At 40.4% G+C, this 13,276-nt stretch overlaps 1 protein-coding gene across 5 annotated transcripts in view; it reads left to right on the top strand.

Moving 5' to 3' along the window:
* The window catches only part of LOC137136989 (muscle M-line assembly protein unc-89-like), a 296,309-nt gene that overhangs the window by 61,218 nt on the left and 221,815 nt on the right, over positions 1-13,276 (top strand). The window lies entirely within an intron of this gene.

Raw genomic sequence — 13,276 nt, 5'->3', positions numbered from 1 at the left:
CGGTGCAGATGTTTCTGAGCAGCTGGTGAACCAGACAGTGGTGATCAGTTAATGAATAAAAGAAATCAAATGATGTAATTTTTGACAGAAATCAGGGTTTGAATCCTTGAAGCTATAAATGAATTAAAATGAACAAGATGTGAGGATTTCAGATGTCTGCAGAAACTTATGAGACAAATGTGGAACAAATCTGGACTGGACGCAACTGAAATGTTTTAAAAGTGGGATGTGAAGATCCTACTAACAACATCTGCACAGATGTTTTAGCTATGACAGTCTCAGTATGTGACAGATCAATAAGGAAAATGGATTCTTGTGTTTCTTTTCTCTCTTTACAAACTTTTTTGACAACTGGTAAATGTTATAAATGTAGATTTTTTAGTTTGCGCCCCCTGCTGGAACCAGCTGCCTCCATCAGTTTTTAGGTCAGACTTAGGTCAAAGTATTTTATGATTCTGGCTGCTAGAGCTACTGGGAGAAAGTCGTTCACACACTTCACACGTGATTTTATTAGGCAGAGGAATGATGGTGGACGATTTTACACATTTTGGACCAGCAGCTTGTTGGAATGAAAGGTTGAACATTTTTGTAAACACCTCTGTGAGCTGGCTGCCCCTGCTACAGTACCCAGCCAAGTACTTTATCTTAGGACATCAGGCAGTGTGGTGTGGTCAGTGGATGGCAGATGGTTGGTTTTATCAGTCAGTGCGTTGATGCCATTCTACATGCTGTAGTAGCTGTTTCTGTCAAACTGTTCTTCAATTCGCTGTTTGTATTTAGACTTGTGGGGGAATAAAGTAAATTTAGTCATATGGTTGGATAATTAGCAAACACTCAACCAAGATGGGCTTTTTGAAGAAGTCACAAAGAGGACAAGAGGACACAGGTTGTGTCATCTTTAGAGGACTGCTCAAGATCACCGTAGGCACTTTGTTGTTACAAGGCCCAAAACAATGTAGTAGATACTGAGTCCTGGGGTCACAAGATCTACAAGAAGGTGCAAAAAAAGGGTTTTATTGCTTCTCAACTGAGAAGCTCAACAATCTTCAGATAACCTAGAAAGGGACAAGAGTGATGTGAGCTGCCTGCACCTGGTTTCATCAGTCATGTTTTGTGAGGGTGGTTCCTTTCTTGGGTTTGAGTATAAATAGAAAGCTTTGAGAGATACAAGTCAGAAGACACCAACATCCATGTGTTCTTCTCCATGCTGGCATGTATTAAACTGAGATGGTTCATCACGCTGAGTTCTGTCTACAATTCTTGCAAGAGGGAAAATTTCAGTGTCACAATATTATTCCAGCTTTTTCCAGCTCCAGTGTTCACGTCTGTGTTATATTTGTTGGTGAGTCTGAAATAAATGAAAATGAACCAGAGTGTAACAGAGTGTCTGCAGAGCATCTGAAAAGAAAAGCTGCAGTAGAAAAATCTTTCATCGGTAACTGTAGTAGTTGCTCTCTGACCACAGTTTGTACAACCGGCTCAAACCAGTTTGCTGGTTACTGACTTTGGGGTGAAGAGCAACATGACAGATTTCTCTGCAAGAGCAGGTGTTTAGGCAGTTAACATTATTCAGACATCCAGTCCTACATGGCTCAGAAGCTCAGACACATCAGGGGGAAGCTGAGATCACTAACAGTCCCCCTGTTACAGGTGATTTGATGATGAACAACATTCATTTCTTTCAAATCAAAAACATTTCTGAAAACACGTTGTCACTTTGTTGTTATGGGTCAATAAGTGTAGATTGATGGACAACAGTGGTCATTTGACCTATTTCAAATAAAATGAACAACACAGTGAAGTTTGTAAAAGGTTAAAGGAGTTGAAACGTTACAGATTTGATTAAATAATGAAATCATCAGAGGAAGATACTGAATTATAAAGGTCACTTCAGAGCTGTATCCTCTAAAGCACAAGACATGTCCTGTAAAATATGAAGTATCTACTGTCTGTCAGCTTCACACAGAGAAAAGCTTTATGTATTAAAGTTCTCCTTTAATACATGTCCTGCTGTAAATTAAAGACTGACTCTATTTGATATTAATAGGAGACAATGGCTCCTATACAAAACACACAGCCGACTCAACATAAAAGGACAATCAACACAAAAAACTATAGAAAATCCTAAGACACAACCTTGGTAAAAATGGGGACAAGACAACAAAAGACAAGAGCAGGACGTCTATGAGAAAAAACTCTCACCTAAACTTTACAAATGTTTTCATAACTGACTATGTGACAACTATACAACCATAATTCTCATAAACACTTTTTTTACATCCTGTTTGTGTTTTCCTGTTTTCCTCCCAGATACTGTCCACTTTCATTTTCACTCACACACAATTTCAGTTTTTAAACTTCATATTTTATACATATTTTCATAATCTTTCATTTTCATCCTTAAAATGAGGATTATTGAATAACAGTGAACTAGAAAGAATCAAATTTCGTGGACTAAATATTTACTCAGTGATATTTTTGAATGACAAATGAAACTGAATCCCTGTAAACATTCAGTTAAAATACACTTACTGCATGAGCACTAAACACCTCAACCCATAAACTTTAAGGAATATCCAGCTACTTCCTGTCTTTTCTTAACTGATGCAAGTGAATAAATTAAGACTGAGGCCTCCAAGAAGGTTAGTGATCCACTATCTTTTGTGTCTCCTGCGTATTTGTTGTTTTAGCCATTTTTACACGTCTTTCTAGCTTCAGTGTCACTTACAGAAATCAAGTGGATGTTTCAAAGCTCAACAACATTCTGTCTATGTGATGATTAGACTGTAAATCATGTTAAAACAATTCAGCTTGCTTATCTCCAGATCCCCAGCTGCAATAAATGTGACCAGACTTTTGGCACATTAACATTATGGAAGAAATTGTTTTAAATTATTTATCACTTTTAAAAATGTACATGAGTTATTTTTATTAGCTAATGAAAAAATTTAAATGGCCTTAAAACATTTAACATATACGTTTTGAGGACAGCACAGCAGTGGAGTGGTTAGACCTCACACCTCACAGCTAGAAGGTCTGTGGTTCGAATCCTCGGCTGGTTTTGGCCTTTCTGTCTGCAGTTTGCATGTTTTCCAGTGCTTGTGTTTGTTTCCTCGGTTAAAAATAATGGATGGATTGAAGTTTTGACATTATGAACATTTTGAATCTTGTGTAATTACATGTGTAGCTACATGAAGCCATATTACACAATACAGCTCTACATTTTTTGTCATTACTTTACTCTGAGGACTTGCACTGAACAGAATCAGCCAGGGCTGCATAGTCAGGACAGTAGCTGCTTCCAAATGATCATCAGTCATGGTGGACGGTACTTGGATTTAATGATCTTCATTTGGGAAAAGGCTGACTCACACAAATATGTGGAACCGAATAATGCATTCAAGGAGGTAGCACGTGAGTAAGTTCCAGAACTGTCCATGAGCTCTGGACTTCAGCTGAATGGCAGATGAGGCAAACACACTTCAAAAATGACAGAGTGAAACAAAAGTCCACCTCCCACTTCGTATGGAAGTGGTAAGTTTTTGACTTCTTACTTTGTCCAGCTCCCCCACTTATTTTCATACCTTTTGTTAAGTTTAATAGAAATTAATTGGAGGCTATGTCGCTAGCTTGCTAGAGTTTGGCAGCACTTGGAGCTGTTGTATACATGTGCATGTGCAGTGAACCATGTGTCAGAAAAGGTCACATGTCAGACTGGCTGCTCTGTACATCAATCAAGTGACAAATGTCATAGTGAGAACAGATGATGGGTTGACGTCTACTTTGTTAATTCCATGAAATCTACCCACACTACCTTTGCGATCGACTGGTAGATGGCGATATAGTATTGGGCTCCCCGTGTTTTAAAGATCTATTCAGAGAACAGAATGAAAAATGTGACATCAGAGCCTGAATACATGAGTTTATATTACAGATAGTTTACATACTGTGTTCTACTCATATTACTAACTACAGGTAACAAAGGGGTTTAGATATAGAACTTTTTAACAATCATGCTTTTACTTTTATTACCTCAAAGCATAAAAACAACAATTTAAATCAGTTGAACTTTAGTTTTCTAAATAACTTAATGATACAATATCCACAGATCCAAGTGTTGGTTGATCAGGTTAGATTCTTCTTTGGTTTCATGGGAAAAGTCCTGCATAGAAGTGAAAAGACAACCTGTAAGTCGTGGACTGAAATCTAAAGCCTGACAGAGATTTCATCTATGAACTGGACCCAGACACACACAGTCCTGGATTATTGACATCACCAGGAGACAATGTCCCTCTTCTAAAAGTCCTAATCCAACCAACCAACTCTTTACTACAGAAGGAAACTGGATTTAACAGATTCAAGAGAAAAGGGAGAAAAACAAGTGTTTGCTAAAAGGAACCAGAAGAACAGAAAGAACCAGAACAGCAGCAGGTAACAAAGGGAAACAGAATCAGGACGTTTGATTCAGTGTTGTAGGACAAAATCAGCTGTTCTGGAGACAGTGTTGACCTCACAGAAACATCCTGCTTTAGTCTTTGTTGCTGAGCTTGTTCCTCTTGTCCACTGTCAGATTCCAGATCTGGTTCCTGCTCCAACATGTGTCTGGATTTCAAATGAGGAAGCAGCTGCAGTTAGTTTCTGTGGCCTCCACAGCCAGACGGGTGGTGCTCAGTCACTGTGTGTTTGGTTCCAGGAGAAGCTGGTTACAGACAAAGATGGTGGAGTTTTTCTGATCGATCAATGATTTACTGATGAACTTTAATCAGTCGACTTTATGTCTCCTCCTCTAACTGAGACTGTCCACTGTCACTTCCTCTTCATCCTCTTCTTCCTCACAACTGACAGATCGACATGTGACATCATTGATCAAGTGAGTGTGTTAGAGTCAGGAGTGAACAAGAAGACAAAGTGTCTTCCTGTCTTCATCCATCAGCTCCTTCACTTCCATTTTGTCTCTGATCCAAAGTCAGATCAGATCAATAATCAAAGATTGATCAACACACTGATCAAACTGATTGTTCAGCCATCAGAGTGGATCAGTGGAGCTGCTTCTGTTCCTGATGTCCACTGTCTCATCTTTGTCCTGAGTTCTCTCTGCAGAGGAGACAGAAGACAGTCAGAAAGAATTTTAAGAGCAATATTATAATTTAATATGTGATTTTGTTCTAAAGTTTCTCTTCTTCTGTAATGTTCAGTGCAAAAAGCCACAAATGATAAAACCTGAGGACAGAATGTCCCATAAACTACTGTTTCATGTTGGCTGTGCAAAAGACAAATGTATTAATTTAACGTCTCTGTCTCTCACTCGTCCTCCTTCCTGCTCACAACATTGTAGAATGTTTTGAGCAGGAAGAGGTAGAAAAAACTGGAACAACAACATGCAACATGTCAAGGTCTCTCTCCCCCTCTCGCTCTCTCTCTCTGTCTCTCTCTCTCTCTCTCTCTCTCTCTCTCTCTGTCTCCCTCTCTCTCTCATTCATTTCAATTCACTGTTAGAGTCATGAAATAAAGTGAAATACATTCATAGAAACATACTAACAGTAATACTGCAGTTTCTCTTAGTATAAAGATTAACAACAGTTAGCTTAGCATAAAGACTTTAAACTGACCTTTGACCTGGAGCTTCACATCTTTCTTCATCAGGATGTTTCCCTCCCTGCTGTAGACGGTGCAGGTGTAGGTGTCTTCCACCCAGTCTGTGGGGTATTTCAGGGTCAGACTGAGGTCTCCAGTTTTCAGCAGGTTTCTCTTCATCTCTGTTCGACCTTTGTAAAGATAGAACTGTTCTTCAGGCTGGTCAGAGCCGTTCTCATACACATGTATCGTCCAGTCTATACTGTTTTTCCACTGCACTGTGACGTCTTCAGGCAGGTGAACTGTGGTTTTACAGGGCAGCTGGACAGACTCCACCCCTGAATCCACCTCCACCTGTGGGACTGAGAGGACAACAAAGATCAACATCATGTGGACAAACAGCAGCAGCAGCTCTGACACATTTTCTTTGAGTGGATGAAGTGAAAACATGTTTGATTGGTTCCAGTCTGAAATGTCTCCATGTCTCCATGTAACAGAGACAGTGTTGTCTTTGTCTTCAGTCCCTCAGTTTGGTTGTTAAACCTTTATTTCCTGTCTCTGACAGAGAATCACTGTCCCATCATCTGACTTCACTAACACTCAGTAAATGATATGAAGTCAAACACATGTTTGTTTCCTATCAGTGAAAGTTACAAACTAAATGTTGACAGGATCCAGGTTTTACTGAGGATCTAAAGTTGATATTTCAGAAAGCAGTTTTGACAAACCCTGAGAGAGAAACTGTTTTCAGTTCAGTGAACTTTATTTTTCTCATTCTGAGTTTCTCATTCTGAGTTAATCAGCAGATCTCAGATTGTGTGAGTCACCATAGCAACAGCTGAATAAAGTCAGTCACAGGAGCTGCAGCCCCCTCAACCCCACATCAGTGACACAGTGATATAAACAGGCAGAGTTCAAATAATATTCATTCTAATTTATATTTCAGTGATTCATTCATATCAATCTGATGAGTCCCACTAATCTAGAGGCCTCACGGCCCAGTGTGACGGCAGGACTCACACACCTCATCAGTCTTTGGTTTCTTTAGTCAATTCAGAGACAGACAAATAAGACCAGTTACATTTAACCAAGTTGATCAAAGGTTCCATAAGTGATTCATTTGACCAGAGCTGCTGCTACTACAGCTGACACCTAATAACTCTTGTTGTTTCTCAGCTGCTCACAACTAAAACTACCTGATCATTTTACTGTTGTGATGACAAAAAAAGTCAAAGATGCACAGTGTTAGTTACTGTAGCTCTAGTTTAACTAGTTGATATAGTGACGATAACTAGCTGTGAAGTTACTAACAACAAGATGAGCTGAACTGTTCAAATCACATCATGTTAGCTCACTTTAGACTCACAACAAACTATTTGGTCTCAGTTTTGGATCTTTCCAGTTCACTCTGATTGGCTCTGTGCTCCATGACACCACACCCTGCAGTGTTTCCAGCCTGTTAGTTTGACCATGAAGTCTACGTTTGTTTTAAAGTCCTCGTAGCACAAGTGGGCAGTGAATTAGTAGCTCGTGTTAACAGAAAACGTGGTTCTGAGGCAGGATGAACTGTTACAAAAACGAGTGCTCCTACAATCTGCTGGAGGTCTCAGGTCTCATATTTTGTGCTTCCTGTTCTGCATGTGTGAACTGGATTTCTTAAGGTGACGTGACTAAAATAATTAATATCTGTCCAACCAGAATTTAAGACATTTTAAGACATTTTAAGAACCTGCAAGACTGAAAACAGCTTATCTTAAACATTTATACTGACCTTTGACCTGGAGCATCACTACTTTCTTCATCAGGATGTTTCCCTCCCTGCTGTAGACGGTGCAGCTGCAGGCTCCTGTTTCTTCATCTGTGGGGTATTTCAGGGTCAGACTGAGGTCTCCAGGTTTCAGCAGGTTTCTCTTCATCTCTGTTCGACCTTTGTAATGACTGAACTGTTTTTCAGGCTGGTCAGAGCCGTTCTGATACACATGTATCATCTTGTCTTTAAAGTTCTTCCACTCCACTCTGGCGTCTACAGGCAGACAAACTGTGGTTTTACAGGGCAGCTGGACAGACTTCACCCCTGAATCCACCTCCACCTGGTAGCCTGAGAGGACAACAAAGCACAGCATCATGTGGACAGACAGCAGCAGCATCTCTGATGGTAACAGGACCTCACTGTCCCATGAAGACACTCAGGAACTACTTATTGTGACTGATTCTCAGTTTGGTTCTGATTTGTTCCTCACTCTCAGTCTGTCTCAACAGTCAAGGAGCAACAAGAGTAAAGATGTGAACCATCAGCATTATGGGTAATGTAGTAGTAGAGACATACCTGACATGAAATAGTGACGGAAATGTACTAAAAGACCCCCAGCAACAATCAGAAGAACCAGGAGAACCAGGAGAGCTTTGGCCCAGGATGGAAATCGTTCTGTGGAGAAAATGAACAACAACATGACCTCTGACCTCTGACCTGTATCTACAGCACTGACCTCTGACCTGTCACTGACCTTTGACCTGCAGCTGCACGTCTGTCACTCTTCGTTGTCGTCCAAATCCATCTCTGACAGAGCAGGTGTAGGTTCCACTGTCAGACAGTTGCAGTTCTGTCAGATTCAGACTGAGGTCTCCAGTTTCCAGAGCATCAGGCATCATCGATGTTCGGCCGCTGTAAAGCTGGTTCTGGTTTTTAAGTTCATCACCTTCCTGCTGACGCTGGTGGACGGTTGAAGGACTGAGATCAGAGCGGCTCCACACCACTGTGGGATTGTCCAAATCAATAGTGGGAAACTGACAGTGCAGCAGGACAAACTGGTCCCCCTCATACATGTCCACAGCTGAGACATGCTGGGAAACTGTGAGGACACACAGACAGAATGGGTCCATTTGGGAAAATGTTTTGATCTGTGGCACAAAGACTTCAGCTTCCAACCAGTGGCCCATGAGTCAGACAAACTGGACCAACTGTGTTTGTTCTGGTCTGATCTGCTGCTTAAAGGACCAGCAAACATACAGTACATTCAAAAGGCAAAATACTGCAGTAAACATATCGACATAAATACCCACAAGTAATTTACAGGCCACACCCATAGAATGAACAGAAATACTGAGAACCATTGAGACTAAAATGTAACTGCTGTATGTCCAGAATATTTTTACTGAGCCAGAGAAACTAGAAATGACATTGTTGCTAAAGTAACCAAAGTTACTTTATAATAAAAGGAAGGACACTTTGTTACTGTGTGGACTGAACCACATTAGTTTTTCCACAGAAATAGTCAGAAATGCTGTGAGATGATTAAACAGACTTTCTAACCATTGCTGCATAGAGTAACTCCAAGGACACAAAATGATACTTGAGTAAATCCAGTAAACAACTAAACATATCTATTATATTTTCATAGTAAATTACAAAGACAATGCAACCGCAAGGCGACACAAGTCATTGTCTTCTTGTGCCAGTCCCAAGTCTGGATAAATCCAGAGGGTTGTGTCAGGAAGGGCATCCAATATAAAACACATCTGACTTCCATACCGGATCGGTCGGGGCCCGGGTTAACAACGACTGCCACCGGTGCTGTTGACCTGCAGGGTACCGGTGGAAATTGGACTACTTGTTGGTCGAAGACAAAGAAGAAGTGGAGGAAGGTGTGTTCGTAGGCAGAGAGAGAAGAGGAAAGCTAAGAATGTAGGACTGACAGTAGGGACTTTGAATGTTGGTACTATGACAGGGAAGACCAGGGAGTTGGTTGACATGATGCAGATAAGGAAGGTGGACATACTGTGTGTCCAGGAGACCAGGTGGAAAGGTAGCAAGGCTAAAAGCTTAGGAGCAGGGTTCAAGTTGTTCTACCATGGGTCAGATAGGAAGAGAAATGGAGTAGGAGTTATACTGAAAGAGGAGTTTGTGAGGAATGTTCTTGAGGTGAACAGAGTATCAGACAGGTTGATGAGTCTGAAGCTGGAAGTTGAAGGGGTGATGTTCAATGTTGTGAGTGGTTATGAACCACAGGTAGAATGTGAGTTAGAAGAGAAGGAGAAATTCTGGAGTGAGTTAGATGAAGTGATGCAGAGCATCTCCAGAGGTGAGAGAGTGGTGATTGGTGCAGATTTCAATGGACATGTAGGTGAAGGGAACAGAGGTGATGAGAATGTGATGGGCAGGTTTGGTCTTCAGGACAGGAACGCAGAAGGACAGATGGTGGTTGACTTTGCAAAGAGGATGGAAATGGCTGTAGTAAACACTTTCTTTCAGAAGAGGCAGGAACATAGGGTGACGTACAAGAGTGGAGGTAGAAGCACTCAGGTGGACGACATCTTGTGTAGACGCTGTAATCGGAAAGAGATCAGTGTCTGTAAAGTGTTGGTCGGGGAGAGTGTAGCCAGACAACACAGGATGGTGGTGTGTAAAGTGACTCTGGTGGTGAGGAAGATGAAGAGGACTAAGGCAGAGCAGAGGACGAAGTGGTGGAAGTTGAAAAAGGAAGAATGTTGTGTAGTTTTCAGGGAGGAGCTGAGACAGACTCTGGGTGGTTTGGAGGTGCTTCCAGATGACTGGACCACTACAGATAATGTGATCAGGGAGAAAGGTAGGAGGGTACTCGGTGTGTCATCTGGAAAGAGGACAGTGGACAAGGAGACTGCATCAAGGATCAGCTCTGAGCCCCTTCTTGTTTGCTCTGGTGATGGACAAGCTGACAAAAGAAGTTAGACAGGAATCTCCATGGACTATGATGTTTTTGCTATTATTATTAATACTATTATAATGCTATTATTCTTTGTTTTAACTTCATAGTTCCCCTAGTTTATTTTCTCCTGTCCTCCCTTTTGGAGTAAGTTTCTGTTTTTCATTCTTCTTTTCAATTCACTCTCCTCTTGCTGTCTCTTCCTTCTGGGAACTAATACACAAACCACATTGACAGCAGTGGGAGGTGGTTGTTGTAGTTTAGCCAACAGCTGACAGCAGATTTCATCTTTCAAAATCACTCATTCTCTGGCAGAGAGGTCTGCATCAAAAACTCAACACAGCGTCAGTCCTGGGATGAAAATTCAACATCTTTGAACCTCAAAGACTCAGACCCTGAGAAGACCCAGACCCATACTGAGTCTTGCACTTGTCCTGCCAGCGGGGCAGCAGACTGAGATCTCTGCTGGCAGCGTGGATCTCAATGGGCTGAAATCTTCAGGTCAAATTTATGGACCCAATTTTGATAAAGTGATATACTCAAACCTAAACCTACTGTTCAGGTCAGATCTGCAGTTTTAGAGGCCGACTTGCGAACTGTCATCACTTAAGGATAAGAGACGCTTTTAAGTGAATTCTAATACTAAAGTATAAGGAAAATAACTGCATAAGTATTTGTTTAGAAATCATTGTGTCATTGTGTGGAAAAGTCACTGCAGTACATGTTGAGATGAGAAAGGAGGAGCTGCTAATTCATGTAACATTTAACAATATTTACACACAAACATTTACAGTGCAGCATTTCATCACACTGGTGATCTGTAGACCTGTGCTTACAACTAGAGGAAGAGAGGAGAACTTATTTTAATAAATAATGAAAATACTTTAAAACTGATCATTGGTTATGTTTTTGTCATGGAACAACGTTCGAATTAAACTCACAAATCTGACATTAAAGCACATCACTTTACCAGCTCACCACTCAGATAGAGTGATGGACAAATGTTCACATGTCTGTAGATAAATGTATCAGGTTATTTGTTAAAGACATGTTGCAGTGAGCTATAATCTAAATATCAAATGTTCCCTTCAAAATGATTTTACAGTTTAGTTGCTTATGAACCTTTTAGGAAACAGGTTGACTGAACATGTATGAAACAGTAATGTAATCTCATCATGACCCACGTTAAAGGGACAGAGACACTATCTATAAGACATCTTTTGTCCATCACATCATCTGACAAAGTCACATAAACAGAGTTATGACAGCAGCTGTGTGACAGATAAGATTTAAAACTAGTTTTCACCAAGATGTTGTTAATGTCTCCAGAGACATTAAGATTCATTGATGTGGACTGAGGATGAGGACGACACTTTGTGACATCTGGTGGCTGAAAACACAAACTGCAGGTTGGATTTAATGAGCCTTTTTCTGAATTAAACTGCATTCCTGACAGAACAACACCAGTAGGGTACAGCAGACATACAGCACAGAAACCATAACACTTTCAATACACCTGTATTAAAGAGAAAAAGTTCCTGTGTTTTCAGCTCAGATCTGCTGTTTTGCCCCTTGCTGCTGAAACTGGACAGTGTCTCAGTTTAGAAGAAGAAAAGCAAATTTGTTCACTGTGTTCTCTGAATGATAAAGAAAATGAGTTTTTGTTTGGTTTGTTATTGGCCTTTTTATTAGGAACTACACTGATTTTTAAATATGAATGATGCACAGAGACTTTTTTTTTTTTACATATAAACATTTAAATTAGCCAGATATTTAGAGAAAACCTGTGAGAGAAGAAAATAATTCTTCTTTATCAGTTAAATAGAGAATGTTTTCATTTGTGTATATGTGTAACTCAGAGAAGTATCTTTGTGATCCTATTTTGGATGATACACAGGTTTTGGTTTGACACCAAAAAAATCTATTTACCAACTTTCTAACATAAAGTCAATATATTATCCCATTTCTGTGTAACGTAACTTTATATCATGTTTCACTGCTGCTGCTGTGTCTTGGAGTTTGTTCTGTGGCTCTTTACAAATTTTTTTAATTCTTGCTCATCTTCACCTGAGGTTTCACCTCCTAAAGTCCAGACCAGGAAAATCACAAACTCAAACCATTTCTGCTTCAACATCCACTTCAAATGACTGCTGACTGTCTGAACTCCTCTTTTCTCACATCTTTTCCTTCCATCTGTCCATCACATCTTCAGCAGGAGGACTAATACTCAGAGAAAAGACAGGACTGATGGAGACGTGGAGACACTTGATGTGTTTCTCTCAGTGAGGAGAAGAAATCAAAGCTTTGATTTGGTTTGTTTCAATCTTGTAAGAAGTGATGTGAAGGTGTTGTGGTTGGACAGGTGTTGAAGGACTGGGACAAAGTGAATGTGTCCTCTGCAGTGTGAGCAGCCTGGAAACTCAACATTTGTCTGAATGAAGCCCAACATTTCCATCCACATCTGATGCTGCTGTCAGCAAAAAGACCACAGCAAAGGATCATTGTTACTGCTGGGAACACAAGCTGTGAGAATATGAAGAAGCTACGGGGACAGAATCCTGAAGAAGACAACTGAGGACAGTCTGACACATCCAGGAGGATTTCATCCAACAAACATATGGATCAGTGAGTGCTTTCATTTTCATTTGTATTTCCTGTACTTTTGACCTTGGACCTGTTAATGATCTACCAGCTTCACCCATTTGGACGTGTTTACCTGGACTGTACAATAAATAAGTTTTACCTCCAAGTCTCATGTGGTGTTGTAAAACACTAACAGCTGAATAACATCTGTTGCTTTTTCTCACTTTATTTTAACATCCTGGACACAGTCATTGCTGAAACTGAAAATCTGATTTCAAAGTAGTCAAAGTCTGGACCTGATGAAGCCTCTGCTTCCAGACAATCTGCAAAAATACATGTTTGCTCATCACAGAGGTTGGTGTCTTTACTGAGGAAGTTTGAATACATCAATGGTTTAATCTGCATGTCTGCACTAAAATGTCCAGAAACCTCACATCTTT

The sequence above is a fragment of the Channa argus genome, chromosome 12 (assembly GCF_033026475.1).
Source record: "Channa argus isolate prfri chromosome 12, Channa argus male v1.0, whole genome shotgun sequence".
NCBI lineage: Eukaryota > Metazoa > Chordata > Actinopteri > Anabantiformes > Channidae > Channa > Channa argus.
Note: the sequence above shows the minus strand (reverse complement) of the source record. Positions and strands in the feature narration are given on the sequence as shown.